Raw genomic sequence first — 12751 nt, forward strand, 5'->3', positions numbered from 1 at the left:
AATGATGGGATCAACTGCTTAGTTAGAAACCCAGCATGGCAGTTACTGTGATGGAGTGCAAATTTAATGGAAGGTGTGCCTGAGGTGTCATTTCCAGAAATCCATGGAATTGTGATTGAGGGCCCAGCCTGATTGTTGGTGGATTTCTCTTCACATGCTACAGGTTCCTGCAAAGATTGTGGTGTTTGCCGGGAACGCACTGCAAAAAACAGGAAGATTTACGGGTGTAAAAGGGACCTGTCAGAAGTGGGATTTGAACCCACACCTCCATGAGGAGACCAGAAGGCTCAGCTACACTGAAGATCAAGCTCTCTTGAGTCTGGCGCCTTAGACCACTCGGCCATCCTGACGGCTCATGAGGAGGGCTTAGGTCTAACTCTTCTATCTGCACCTGCCAATGTTTCCACTTACAACCTTCACAGCAATGTCACAGGTGTAAAGGCCCCAACAATACAACATAGCTTAAACAAAATAAAAATAGGCACAAGAACGACCCCCAGATGACGGATGCAGATAACTTTGTTTCGTCTTGCAAAGGTAAAGAAAGTTTCCCACGGCTCACTGTGTTCAAAGACCACCTCTTCTTAAACTTGCATTCAGATAATAAGGTTTTAGAGTGTGCACATAAAAGCAGCCAACGCTCAGTGTTTCTGCCCGGTCTCGAACCGGGGACCTTTCGCGTGTTAGGCAAACGTGATGACCACTACACTACAGAAACGACCTTGCTGCTTGCTACTGTTAAAGCAAAGTTCCTCTCAAGGCTTCACCCTACTTCTATTCTGCTGTATCAGCAGCGGCTCAGAATGTGCAGAACAAGTGTGAAAACCTCAGAGATATCATCCAACATGCTTGCAATTAGACGTATTCAAAATTTACTTGTGCAGGCATCGACAGACAAATATCTGATGCCTAAATGTCTGCGAGTACAGCTTGGGAAAGCATCACCTGGGACACACTGAGACTAAGCAGGTAGGCAGAAAAAGCACGGTGATCCATTTTTCTTCTGAGGTTAGGAATATGTTGCGCAACAATGCACCGAGTATTACTAGAAATAGTCGGGCATAGTGCATTTTTAGTACGATTTGTATGTTTAGCTCTAAAAAGGGCTCGTCCGGGATTTGAACCCGGGACCTCTCGCACCCTAAGCGAGAATCATACCCCTAGACCAACGAGCCACGCAAGAGTCACCTCTGACATGGCTCCAGGGGTTAGTGGCAGCTAGTCGGTGAATGCTTCACCCAAAGCAAGCAACTGCACATGTTGCTCTCTTCTGCAATATGATTGCTGTCTTTTCCATGGCCGTCATCAAACAAGAAATTAAAAAGCCTCTGTCCTTCAGACAGTTTGTTTTCTCTAAGTGTCTGCTTGCGGTGAGGACAAGAAAAGCATTTCTGCTCTCATTCCTTGCTTTCATGAAGTAGGCCCACCCTTCAGAGCAAAGGGCGAGCAAGCGAATGGCGCAAGCTATCGTCACTTCTCTTTTCGAGCTGTCACTGAGATCCCTGGAGCACACTACGTCAGGTTGGTGAGGGATAGACAGCCTCTATTATCTCAGCTTTCCTATAAAGTCAGCCAGTAAAGGCAAACACTGTTAAAAACAGCAAACCGCTGTTTCTGCCCGGTCTCGAACCAGGGACCTTTCGCGTGTAAGGCGAACGTGATAACCACTACACTACAGAAACAGACACTAACTCAGGAATCTTGTTGGCATGTATTGGGCTGGAATGCACAGATTAAGGTCCAATGTCCTTGAAGCTCAAAGTTGGGCTCTCCTTACCCGGTCTCTATTTCTTTGGAAGACAGGAATGAGGACCACTTTTATTCCAAGAGGCGATTTTGAAACCATATCCTGAAATTACACTAGAAAAACACTATGCATGTAATGTTCCTACCATGCTGGTCTGGCCCAGAAAAGCAGTTGCAAAGAAGTCCTGCACTCCTTTATCCCGCCACAAGTGGAAAATAGCGTGCAGGGTAAGGAACTTTCTCAAACATACACAGCGTCTTATAGCATTGAAAAGAAGAAATGCTCCTATATTACAAGCATCCTGAAAATGTCCACAGCATGGGCTCGTCCGGGATTTGAACCCGGGACCTCTCGCACCCGAAGCGAGAATCATACCCCTAGACCAACGAGCCTGAGTGGCCAGGAGACATTTTGAACAATTTCTGAAGCGTCTTTCAGAAAAAAAGCAGGGCTATTTGGCTAGTCTCCCTCTAAGTGAGCCTCACAACGTCATGTTTTCTCTCAAGTTGTTGTTTTTTCACTCTAGCAAGAAAGGGGGCAGCCAATCTCCTATCAGCCAGTGAGCAGAAAAAAGGCACAGATGAGAACAGCAAGCACTTTCTGGCAATTGTTCTCCTCTGCAAGTCCTGGACCCTTGCCCCATAGACTTCCACACCAGAAGCAATGAAGGGCCCACCATTTCCTGCGCCTGAGAAAGAGGGGTTTGATATTTGGATTCAAACGCGCTCGCTCAGCGCTCGATCAGGCGAGATTTATATGAGTGGCTCACAGGCCTGAAACACTCACCTGGGAGACCCAGAGTGGCTGACTTCTCAGTATAGCCATTGTTGGGCGAGTCACCTCCTTTCCTCCTGCCTCAATCTAGAATTGGCTGCAAATCATAAGAGAGAGTGCAATGCCCGTGTGCAGTGCCTACTCCCAGCTACCTCTCTGTCTTCCTTATGTAAATTAGAATTTGCAAGGGGGGACCAATGGCATTCTGCTCCTCCCACATAACCAGGAAGCCCTGTTGAACATGTCTGCCTGTGTTTTTGCAGGGACAGTGCCTTCTCTGCCCAAAAGGTGGCAGGAGAGCCTCACAACAAATGATGGGATCAACTGCTTAGTTAGAAACCCAGCATGGCAGTTACTGTGATGGAGTGCAAATTTAATGGAAGGTGTGCCTGAGGTGTCATTTCCAGAAATCCATGGAATTGTGATTGAGGGCCCAGCCTGATTGTTGGTGGATTTCTCTTCACATGCTACAGGTTCCTGCAAAGATTGTGGTGTTTGCCGGGAACGCACTGCAAAAAACAGGAAGATTTACGGGTGTAAAAGGGACCTGTCAGAAGTGGGATTTGAACCCACGCCTCCATGAGGAGACCAGAAGGCTCAGCTACACTGAAGATCAAGCTCTCTTGAGTATGGCGCCTTAGACCACTTGGCCATCCTGACGGCTCATGAGGGGGGCTTAGGTCTAACTCTTCTATCTGCACCTGCCAATGTTTCCACTTACAACCTTCACAGCAATGTCACAGGTGTAAAGGCCCCAACAATACAACATAGCTTAAACAAAATAAAAATAGGCACAAGAACGACCCCCAGATGATGGATGCAGATAACTTTGTTTCGTCTTGCAAAGGTAAAGAAAGTTTCCCACGGCTCACTGTGTTCAAAGACCACCTCTTCTTAAACTTGCATTCAGATAATAAGGTTTTAGAGTGTGCACATAAAAGCAGCCAACGCTCAGTGTTTCTGCCCGGTCTCGAACCGGGGACCTTTCGCGTGTTAGGCGAACGTGATGACCACTACACTACAGAAACGACCTTGCTGCTTGCTACTGTTAAAGCAAAGTTCCTCTCAAGGCTTCACCCTACTTCTATTCTGCTGTATCAGCAGCGGCTCAGAATGTGCAGAACAAGTGTGAAAACCTCAGAGATATCATCCAACATGCTTGCAATTAGACGTATTCAAAATTTACTTGTGCAGGCATCGACAGACAAATATCTGATGCCTAAATGTCTGCGAGTACAGCTTGGGAAAGCATCACCTGGGACACACTGAGACTAAGCAGGTAGGCAGAAAAAGCACGGTGATCCATTTTTCTTCTGAGGTTAGGAATATGTTGCGCAACAATGCACCGAGTATTACTAGAAATAGTCAGGCATAGTGCATTTTTAGTACGATTTGTATGTTTAGCTCTAAAAAGGGCTCGTCCGGGATTTGAACCCGGGACCTCTCGCACCCTAAGCGAGAATCATACCCCTAGACCAACGAGCCACGCAAGAGTCACCTCTGACATGGCTCCAGGGGTTAGTGGCAGCTAGTCGGTGAATGCTTCACCCAAAGCAAGCAACTGCACATGTTGCTCTCTTCTGCAATATGATTGCTGTCTTTTCCATGGCCGTCATCAAACAAGAAATTAAAAAGCCTCTGTCCTTCAGACAGTTTGTTTTCTCTAAGTGTCTGCTTGCGGTGAGGACAAGAAAAGCATTTCTGCTCTCATTCCTTGCTTTCATGAAGTAGGCCCACCCTTCAGAGCAAAGGGCTAGCAAGCGAATGGCGCAAGCTATCGTCACTTCTCTTTTCGAGCTGTCACTGAGATCCCTGGAGCACACTACGTCAGGTTGGTGAGGGATAGACAGCCTCTATTATCTCAGCTTTCCTATAAAGTCAGCCAGTAAAGGCAAACACTGTTAAAAACAGCAAACCGCTGTTTCTGCCCGGTCTCGAACCAGGGACCTTTCGCGTGTAAGGCGAACGTGATAACCACTACACTACAGAAACAGACACTAACTCAGGAATCTTGTTGGCATGTATTGGGCTGGAATGCACAGACTAAGGGCCAATGTCCTTGAAGCTCAAAGTTGGGCTCTCCTTACCCGGTCTCTATTTCTTTGGAAGACAGGAATGAGGACCACTTTTATTCCAAGAGGCGATTTTGAAACCATATCCTGAAATTACACTAGAAAAACACTATGCATGTAATGTTCCTACCATGCTGGTCTGGCCCAGAAAAGCAGTTGCAAAGAAGTCCTGCACTCCTTTATCCCGCCACAAGTGGAAAATAGCGTGCAGGGTAAGGAACTTTCTCAAACATACACAGCGTCTTATAGCATTGAAAAGAAGAAATGCTCCTATATTACAAGCATCCTGAAAATGTCCACAGCATGGGCTCGTCCGGGATTTGAACCCGGGACCTCTCGCACCCGAAGCGAGAATCATACCCCTAGACCAACGAGCCTGAGTGGCCAGGAGACATTTTGAACAATTTCTGAAGCGTCTTTCAGAAAAAAAGCAGGGCTCTTTGGCTAGTCTCCCTCTAAGTGAGCCTCACAACGTCATGTTTTCTCTCAAGTTGTTGTTTTTTCACTCTAGCAAGAAAGGGGGCAGCCAATCTCCTATCAGCCAGTGAGCAGAAAAAAGGCACAGATGAGAACAGCAAGCACTTTCTGGCAATTGTTCTCCTCTGCAAGTCCTGGACCCTTGCCCCATAGACTTCCACACCAGAAGCAATGAAGGGCCCACCATTTCCTGCGCCTGAGAAAGAGGGGTTTGATATTTGGATTCAAACGCGCTCGCTCAGCGCTCGATCAGGCGAGATTTATATGAGTGGCTCACAGGCCTGAAACACTCACCTGGGAGACCCAGAGTGGCTGACTTCTCAGTATAGCCATTGTTGGGCGGGTCACCTCCTTTCCTCCTGCCTCAATCTAGAATTGGCTGCAAATCATAAGAGAGAGTGCAATGCCCGTGTGCAGTGCCTACTCCCAGCTACCTCTCTGTCTTCCTTATGTAAATTAGAATTTGCAAGGGGGGACCAATGGCATTCTGCTCCTCCCACATAACCAGGAAGCCCTGTTGAACATGTCTGCCTGTGTTTTTGCAGGGACAGTGCCTTCTCTGCCCAAAAGGTGGCAGGAGAGCCTCACAACAAATGATGGGATCAACTGCTTAGTTAGAAACCCAGCATGGCAGTTACTGTGATGGAGTGCAAATTTAATGGAAGGTGTGCCTGAGGTGTCATTTCCAGAAATCCATGGAATTGTGATTGAGGGCCCAGCCTGATTGTTGGTGGATTTCTCTTCACATGCTACAGGTTCCTGCAAAGATTGTGGTGTTTGCCGGGAACGCACTGCAAAAAACAGGAAGATTTACGGGTGTAAAAGGGACCTGTCAGAAGTGGGATTTGAACCCACGCCTCCATGAGGAGACCAGAAGGCTCAGCTACACTGAAGATCAAGCTCTCTTGAGTCTGGCGCCTTAGACCACTCGGCCATCCTGACGGCTCATGAGGGGGGGCTTAGGTCTAACTCTTCTATCTGCACCTGCCAATGTTTCCACTTACAACCTTCACAGCAATGTCACAGGTGTAAAGGCCCCAACAATACAACATAGCTTAAACAAAATAAAAATAGGCACAAGAACAACCCCCAGATGATGGATGCAGATAACTTTGTTTCGTCTTGCAAAGGTAAAGAAAGTTTCCCACGGCTCACTGTGTTCAAAGACCACCTCTTCTTAAACTTGCATTCAGATAATAAGGTTTTAGAGTGTGCACATAAAAGCAGCCAACGCTCAGTGTTTCTGCCCGGTCTCGAACCGGGGACCTTTCGCGTGTTAGGCGAACGTGATGACCACTACACTACAGAAACGACCTTGCTGCTTGTTACTGTTAAAGCAAAGTTCCTCTCAAGGCTTCACCCAACTTCTATTCTGCTGTATCAGCAGCGGCTCAGAATGTGCAGAACAAGTGTGAAAACCTCAGAGATATCATCCAACATGCTTGCAATTAGACGTATTCAAAATTTACTTGTGCAGGCATCGACAGACAAATATCTGATGCCTAAATGTCTGCGAGTACAGCTTGGGAAAGCATCACCTGGGACACACTGAGACTAAGCAGGTAGGCAGAAAAAGCACGGTGATCCATTTTTCTTCTGAGGTTAGGAATATGTTGCGCAACAATGCACCGAGTATTACTAGAAATAGTCAGGCATAGTGCATTTTTAGTACGATTTGTATGTTTAGCTCTAAAAAGGGCTCGTCCGGGATTTGAACCCGGGACCTCTCGCACCCTAAACGAGAATCATACCCCTAGACCAACGAGCCACGCAAGAGTCACCTCTGACATGGCTCCAGGGGTTAGTGGCAGCTAGTCGGTGAATGCTTCACCCAAAGCAAGCAACTGCACATGTTGCTCTCTTCTGCAATATGATTGCTGTCTTTTCCATGGCCGTCATCAAACAAGAAATTAAAAAGCCTCTGTCCTTCAGACAGTTTGTTTTCTCTAAGTGTCTGCTTGCGGTGAGGACAAGAAAAGCATTTCTGCTCTCATTCCTTGCTTTCATGAAGAAGGCCCACCCTTCAGAGCAAAGGGCGAGCAAGCGAATGGCGCAAGCTATCGTCACTTCTCTTTTCGAGCTGTCACTGAGATCCCTGGAGCACACTACGTCAGGTTGGTGAGGGATAGACAGCCTCTATTATCTCAGCTTTCCTATAAAGTCAGCCAGTAAAGGCAAACACTGTTAAAAACAGCAAACCGCTGTTTCTGCCCGGTCTCGAACCAGGGACCTTTCGCGTGTAAGGCGAACGTGATAACCACTACACTACAGAAACAGACACTAACTCAGGAATCTTGTTGGCATGTATTGGGCTGGAATGCACAGACTAAGGGCCAATGTCCTTGAAGCTCAAAGTTGGGCTCTCCTTACCCGGTCTCTATTTCTTTGGAAGACAGGAATGAGGACCACTTTTATTCCAAGAGGCGATTTTGAAACCATATCCTGAAATTACACTAGAAAAACACTATGCATGTAATGTTCCTACCATGCTGGTCTGGCCCAGAAAAGCAGTTGCAAAGAAGTCCTGCACTCCTTTATCCCGCCACAAGTGGAAAATAGCGTGCAGGGTAAGGAACTTTCTCGACATACACAGCGTCTTATAGCATTGAAAAGAAGAAATGCTCCTATATTACAAGCATCCTGAAAATGTCCACAGCATGGGCTCGTCCGGGATTTGAACCCGGGACCTCTCGCACCCGAAGCGAGAATCATACCCCTAGACCAACGAGCCTGAGTGGCCAGGAGACATTTTGAACAATTTCTGAAGCGTCTTTCAGAAAAAAAGCAGGGCTATTTGGCTAGTCTCCCTCTAAGTGAGCCTCACAACGTCATGTTTTCTCTCAAGTTGTTGTTTTTTCACTCTAGCAAGAAAGGGGGCAGCCAATCTCCTATCAGCCAGTGAGCAGAAAAAAGGCACAGATGAGAACAGCAAGCACTTTCTGGCAATTGTTCTCCTCTGCAAGTCCTGGACCCTTGCCCCATAGACTTCCACACCAGAAGCAATGAAGGGCCCACCATTTCCTGCGCCTGAGAAAGAGGGGTTTGATATTTGGATTCAAACGCGCTCGCTCAGCGCTCGATCAGGCGAGATCAGGCGAGATTTATATGAGTGGCTCACAGGCCTGAAACACTCACCTGGGAGACCCAGAGTGGCTGACTTCTCAGTATAGCCATTGTTGGGCGAGTCACCTCCTTTCCTCCTGCCTCAATCTAGAATTGGCTGCAAATCATAAGAGAGAGTGCAATGCCCGTGTGCAGTGCCTACTCCCAGCTACCTCTCTGTCTTCCTTATGTAAATTAGAATTTGCAAGGGGGGACCAATGGCATTCTGCTCCTCCCACATAACCAGGAAGCCCTGTTGAACATGTCTGCCTGTGTTTTTGCAGGGACAGTGCCTTCTCTGCCCAAAAGGTGGCAGGAGAGCCTCACAACAAATGATGGGATCAACTGCTTAGTTAGAAACCCAGCATGGCAGTTACTGTGATGGAGTGCAAATTTAATGGAAGGTGTGCCTGAGGTGTCATTTCCAGAAATCCATGGAATTGTGATTGAGGGCCCAGCCTGATTGTTGGTGGATTTCTCTTCACATGCTACAGGTTCCTGCAAAGATTGTGGTGTTTGCCGGGAACGCACTGCAAAAAACAGGAAGATTTACGGGTGTAAAAGGGACCTGTCAGAAGTGGGATTTGAACCCACACCTCCATGAGGAGACCAGAAGGCTCAGCTACACTGAAGATCAAGCTCTCTTGAGTCTGGCGCCTTAGACCACTCGGCCATCCTGACGGCTCATGAGGGGGGCTTAGGTCTAACTCTTCTATCTGCACCTGCCAATGTTTCCACTTACAACCTTCACAGCAATGTCACAGGTGTAAAGGCCCCAACAATACAACATAGCTTAAACAAAATAAAAATAGGCACAAGAACGACCCCCAGATGACGGATGCAGACAACTTTGTTTCGTCTTGCAAAGGTAAAGAAAGTTTCCCACGGCTCACTGTGTTCAAAGACCACCTCTTCTTAAACTTGCATTCAGATAATAAGGTTTTAGAGTGTGCACATAAAAGCAGCCAACGCTCAGTGTTTCTGCCCGGTCTCGAACGGGGGACCTTTCGCGTGTTAGGCGAACGTGATGACCACTACACTACAGAAACGACCTTGCTGCTTGTTACTGTTAAAGCAAAGTTCCTCTCAAGGCTTCACCCTACTTCTATTCTGCTGTATCAGCAGCTGCTCAGAATGTGCAGAACAAGTGTGAAAACCTCAGAGATATCATCCAACATGCTTGCAATTAGACGTATTCAAAATTTACTTGTGCAGGCATCGACAGACAAATATCTGATGCCTAAATGTCTGCGAGTACAGCTTGGGAAAGCATCACCTGGGACACACTGAGACTAAGCAGGTAGGCAGAAAAAGCACGGTGATCCATTTTTCTTCTGAGGTTAGGAATATGTTGCGCAACAATGCACCGAGTATTACTAGAAATAGTCAGGCATAGTGCATTTTTAGTACGATTTATATGTTTAGCTCTAAAAAGGGCTCGTCCGGGATTTGAACCCGGGACCTCTCGCACCCTAAGCGAGAATCATACCCCTAGACCAACGAGCCACGCAAGAGTCACCTCTGACATGGCTCCAGGGGTTAGTGGCAGCTAGTCGGTGAATGCTTCACCCAAAGCAAGCAACTGCACATGTTGCTCTCTTCTGCAATATGATTGCTGTCTTTTCCATGGCCGTCATCAAACAAGAAATTAAAAAGCCTCTGTCCTTCAGACAGTTTGTTTTCCCTAAGTGTCTGCTTGCGGTGAGGACAAGAAAAGCATTTCTGCTCTCATTCCTTGCTTTCATGAAGTAGGCCCACCCTTCAGAGCAAAGGGCGAGCAAGCGAATGGCGCAAGCTATCGTCACTTCTCTTTTCGAGCTGTCACTGAGATCCCTGGAGCACACTACGTCAGGTTGGTGAGGGATAGACAGCCTCTATTATCTCAGCTTTCCTATAAAGTCAGCCAGTAAAGGCAAACACTGTTAAAAACAGCAAACCGCTGTTTCTGCCCGGTCTCGAACCAGGGACCTTTCGCGTGTAAGGCGAACGTGATAACCACTACACTACAGAAACAGACACTAACTCAGGAATCTTGTTGGCATGTATTGGGCTGGAATGCACAGACTAAGGGCCAATGTCCTTGAAGCTCAAAGTTGGGCTCTCCTTACCCGGTCTCTATTTCTTTGGAAGACAGGAATGAGGACCACTTTTATTCCAAGAGGCGATTTTGAAACCATATCCTGAAATTACACTAGAAAAACACTATGCATGTAATGTTCCTACCATGCTGGTCTGGCCCAGAAAAGCAGTTGCAAAGAAGTCCTGCACTCCTTTATCCCGCCACAAGTGGAAAATAGCGTGCAGGGTAAGGAACTTTCTCAAACATACACAGCGTCTTATAGCATTGAAAAGAAGAAATGCTCCTATATTACAAGCATCCTGAAAATGTCCACAGCATGGGCTCGTCCGGGATTTGAACCCGGGACCTCTCGCACCCGAAGCGAGAATCATACCCCTAGACCAACGAGCCTGAGTGGCCAGGAGACATTTTGAACAATTTCTGAAGCGTCTTTCAGAAAAAAAGCAGGGCTATTTGGCTAGTCTCCCTCTAAGTGAGCCTCACAACGTCATGTTTTCTCTCAAGTTGTTGTTTTTTCACTCTAGCAAGAAAGGGGGCAGCCAATCTCCTATCAGCCAGTGAGCAGAAAAAAGGCACAGATGAGAACAGCAAGCACTTTCTGGCAATTGTTCTCCTCTGCAAGTCCTGGACCCTTGCCCCATAGACTTCCACACCAGAAGCAATGAAGGGCCCACCATTTCCTGCGCCTGAGAAAGAGGGGTTTGATATTTGGATTCAAACGCGCTCGCTCAGCGCTCGATCAGGCGAGATTTATATGAGTGGCTCACAGGCCTGAAACACTCACCTGGGAGACCCAGAGTGGCTGACTTCTCAGTATAGCCATTGTTGGGCGAGTCACCTCCTTTCCTCCTGCCTCAATCTAGAATTGGCTGCAAATCATAAGAGAGAGTGCAATGCCCGTGTGCAGTGCCTACTCCCAGCTACCTCTCTGTCTTCCTTATGTAAATTAGAATTTGCAAGGGGGGACCAATGGCATTCTGCTCCTCCCACATAACCAGGAAGCCCTGTTGAACATGTCTGCCTGTGTTTTTGCAGGGACAGTGCCTTCTCTGCCCAAAAGGTGGCAGGAGAGCCTCACAACAAATGATGGGATCAACTGCTTAGTTAGAAACCCAGCATGGCAGTTACTGTGATGGAGTGCAAATTTAATGGAAGGTGTGCCTGAGGTGTCATTTCCAGAAATCCATGGAATTGTGATTGAGGGCCCAGCCTGATTGTTGGTGGATTTCTCTTCACATGCTACAGGTTCCTGCAAAGATTGTGGTGTTTGCCGGGAACGCACTGCAAAAAACAGGAAGATTTACGGGTGTAAAAGGGACCTGTCAGAAGTGGGATTTGAACCCACGCCTCCATGAGGAGACCAGAAGGCTCAGCTACACTGAAGATCAAGCTCTCTTGAGTCTGGCGCCTTAGACCACTTGGCCATCCTGACGGCTCATGAGGGGGGGCTTAGGTCTAACTCTTCTATCTGCACCTGCCAATGTTTCCACTTACAACCTTCACAGCAATGTCACAGGTGTAAAGGCCCCAACAATACAACATAGCTTAAACAAAATAAAAATAGGCACAAGAACGACCCCCAGATGATGGATGCAGATAACTTTGTTTCGTCTTGCAAAGGTAAAGAAAGTTTCCCACGGCTCACTGTGTTCAAAGACCACCTCTTAAACTTGCATTCAGATAATAAGGTTTTAGAGTGTGCACATAAAAGCAGCCAACGCTCAGTGTTTCTGCCCGGTCTCGAACCGGGGACCTTTCGCGTGTTAGGCGAACGTGATGACCACTACACTACAGAAACGACCTTGCTGCTTGTTACTGTTAAAGCAATGTTCCTCTCAAGGCTTCACCCTACTTCTATTCTGCTGTATCAGCAGCGGCTCAGAATGTGCAGAACAAGTGTGAAAACCTCAGAGATATCATCCAACATGCTTGCAATTAGACGTATTCAAAATTTACTTGTGCAGGCATCGACAGACAAATATCTGATGCCTAAATGTCTGCGAGTACAGCTTGGGAAAGCATCACCTGGGACACACTGAGACTAAGCAGGTAGGCAGAAAAAGCACGGTGATCCATTTTTCTTCTGAGGTTAGGAATATGTTGCGCAACAATGCACCGAGTATTACTAGAAATAGTCAGGCATAGTGCATTTTTAGTACGATTTGTATGTTTAGCTCTAAAAAGGGCTCGTCCGGGATTTGAACCCGGGACCTCTCGCACCCTAAGCGAGAATCATACCCCTAGACCAACGAGCAACGCAAGAGTCACCTCTGACATGGCTCCAGGGGTTAGTGGCAGCTAGTCGGTGAATGCTTCACCCAAAGCAAGCAACTGCACATGTTGCTCTCTTCTGCAATATGATTGCTGTCTTTTCCATGGCCGTCATCAAACAAGAAATTAAAAAGCCTCTGTCCTTCAGACAGTTTGTTTTCTCTAAGTGTCTGCTTGCGGTGAGGACAAGAAAAGCATTTCTGCTCTCATTCCTTGCTTTCATGAAGT

General features: G+C 47.2%; 23 non-coding genes across 23 annotated transcripts; all 23 read right to left on the bottom strand.

Moving 5' to 3' along the window:
* Positions 1 to 238: 238 nt before the first annotated feature.
* TRNAL-CAA (transfer RNA leucine (anticodon CAA)) lies at positions 239 to 350 on the bottom strand. The gene is made up of 2 exons: positions 313 to 350; positions 239 to 284 (listed from the first exon to the last, which is right to left on the bottom strand). It is a non-coding gene; the product is annotated as a tRNA-Leu (tRNA).
* Positions 351 to 645: 295 nt separating this feature from the next.
* Positions 646 to 718, bottom strand: TRNAV-AAC (transfer RNA valine (anticodon AAC)). Its single transcript has one exon. It is a non-coding gene; the product is annotated as a tRNA-Val (tRNA).
* A 385-nt stretch (positions 719 to 1103) lies between these two features.
* TRNAP-AGG (transfer RNA proline (anticodon AGG)) lies at positions 1104 to 1175 on the bottom strand. The gene has a single exon. It is a non-coding gene; the product is annotated as a tRNA-Pro (tRNA).
* A 434-nt stretch (positions 1176 to 1609) lies between these two features.
* TRNAV-UAC (transfer RNA valine (anticodon UAC)) lies at positions 1610 to 1682 on the bottom strand. Its single transcript has one exon. It is a non-coding gene; the product is annotated as a tRNA-Val (tRNA).
* Positions 1683 to 2067: 385 nt separating this feature from the next.
* TRNAP-CGG (transfer RNA proline (anticodon CGG)) lies at positions 2068 to 2139 on the bottom strand. Its single transcript has one exon. It is a non-coding gene; the product is annotated as a tRNA-Pro (tRNA).
* A 930-nt stretch (positions 2140 to 3069) lies between these two features.
* On the bottom strand, positions 3070 to 3181 carry TRNAL-CAA (transfer RNA leucine (anticodon CAA)). Its single transcript has 2 exons — positions 3144 to 3181; positions 3070 to 3115 (listed from the first exon to the last, which is right to left on the bottom strand). It is a non-coding gene; the product is annotated as a tRNA-Leu (tRNA).
* A 295-nt stretch (positions 3182 to 3476) lies between these two features.
* On the bottom strand, positions 3477 to 3549 carry TRNAV-AAC (transfer RNA valine (anticodon AAC)). The gene has a single exon. It is a non-coding gene; the product is annotated as a tRNA-Val (tRNA).
* A 385-nt stretch (positions 3550 to 3934) lies between these two features.
* Positions 3935 to 4006, bottom strand: TRNAP-AGG (transfer RNA proline (anticodon AGG)). Its single transcript has one exon. It is a non-coding gene; the product is annotated as a tRNA-Pro (tRNA).
* Positions 4007 to 4440: 434 nt separating this feature from the next.
* Positions 4441 to 4513, bottom strand: TRNAV-UAC (transfer RNA valine (anticodon UAC)). Its single transcript has one exon. It is a non-coding gene; the product is annotated as a tRNA-Val (tRNA).
* Positions 4514 to 4898: 385 nt separating this feature from the next.
* On the bottom strand, positions 4899 to 4970 carry TRNAP-CGG (transfer RNA proline (anticodon CGG)). The gene has a single exon. It is a non-coding gene; the product is annotated as a tRNA-Pro (tRNA).
* A 930-nt stretch (positions 4971 to 5900) lies between these two features.
* Positions 5901 to 6012, bottom strand: TRNAL-CAA (transfer RNA leucine (anticodon CAA)). Its single transcript has 2 exons — positions 5975 to 6012; positions 5901 to 5946 (listed from the first exon to the last, which is right to left on the bottom strand). It is a non-coding gene; the product is annotated as a tRNA-Leu (tRNA).
* Positions 6013 to 6308: 296 nt separating this feature from the next.
* Positions 6309 to 6381, bottom strand: TRNAV-AAC (transfer RNA valine (anticodon AAC)). Its single transcript has one exon. It is a non-coding gene; the product is annotated as a tRNA-Val (tRNA).
* Positions 6382 to 6766: 385 nt separating this feature from the next.
* TRNAP-AGG (transfer RNA proline (anticodon AGG)) lies at positions 6767 to 6838 on the bottom strand. The gene has a single exon. It is a non-coding gene; the product is annotated as a tRNA-Pro (tRNA).
* Positions 6839 to 7272: 434 nt separating this feature from the next.
* TRNAV-UAC (transfer RNA valine (anticodon UAC)) lies at positions 7273 to 7345 on the bottom strand. Its single transcript has one exon. It is a non-coding gene; the product is annotated as a tRNA-Val (tRNA).
* Positions 7346 to 7729: 384 nt separating this feature from the next.
* Positions 7730 to 7801, bottom strand: TRNAP-CGG (transfer RNA proline (anticodon CGG)). Its single transcript has one exon. It is a non-coding gene; the product is annotated as a tRNA-Pro (tRNA).
* Positions 7802 to 8741: 940 nt separating this feature from the next.
* Positions 8742 to 8853, bottom strand: TRNAL-CAA (transfer RNA leucine (anticodon CAA)). The gene is made up of 2 exons: positions 8816 to 8853; positions 8742 to 8787 (listed from the first exon to the last, which is right to left on the bottom strand). It is a non-coding gene; the product is annotated as a tRNA-Leu (tRNA).
* A 295-nt stretch (positions 8854 to 9148) lies between these two features.
* On the bottom strand, positions 9149 to 9221 carry TRNAV-AAC (transfer RNA valine (anticodon AAC)). The gene has a single exon. It is a non-coding gene; the product is annotated as a tRNA-Val (tRNA).
* A 385-nt stretch (positions 9222 to 9606) lies between these two features.
* On the bottom strand, positions 9607 to 9678 carry TRNAP-AGG (transfer RNA proline (anticodon AGG)). Its single transcript has one exon. It is a non-coding gene; the product is annotated as a tRNA-Pro (tRNA).
* A 434-nt stretch (positions 9679 to 10112) lies between these two features.
* On the bottom strand, positions 10113 to 10185 carry TRNAV-UAC (transfer RNA valine (anticodon UAC)). The gene has a single exon. It is a non-coding gene; the product is annotated as a tRNA-Val (tRNA).
* A 385-nt stretch (positions 10186 to 10570) lies between these two features.
* TRNAP-CGG (transfer RNA proline (anticodon CGG)) lies at positions 10571 to 10642 on the bottom strand. Its single transcript has one exon. It is a non-coding gene; the product is annotated as a tRNA-Pro (tRNA).
* Positions 10643 to 11572: 930 nt separating this feature from the next.
* On the bottom strand, positions 11573 to 11684 carry TRNAL-CAA (transfer RNA leucine (anticodon CAA)). Its single transcript has 2 exons — positions 11647 to 11684; positions 11573 to 11618 (listed from the first exon to the last, which is right to left on the bottom strand). It is a non-coding gene; the product is annotated as a tRNA-Leu (tRNA).
* Positions 11685 to 11977: 293 nt separating this feature from the next.
* On the bottom strand, positions 11978 to 12050 carry TRNAV-AAC (transfer RNA valine (anticodon AAC)). Its single transcript has one exon. It is a non-coding gene; the product is annotated as a tRNA-Val (tRNA).
* A 385-nt stretch (positions 12051 to 12435) lies between these two features.
* On the bottom strand, positions 12436 to 12507 carry TRNAP-AGG (transfer RNA proline (anticodon AGG)). The gene has a single exon. It is a non-coding gene; the product is annotated as a tRNA-Pro (tRNA).
* Between the last annotated feature and the right edge of the window lie 244 nt (positions 12508 to 12751).

The sequence above is a fragment of the Lissotriton helveticus genome, chromosome 10, assembly GCF_964261635.1.
Source record: "Lissotriton helveticus chromosome 10, aLisHel1.1, whole genome shotgun sequence".
NCBI classification, from domain to species: domain Eukaryota; kingdom Metazoa; phylum Chordata; class Amphibia; order Caudata; family Salamandridae; genus Lissotriton; species Lissotriton helveticus.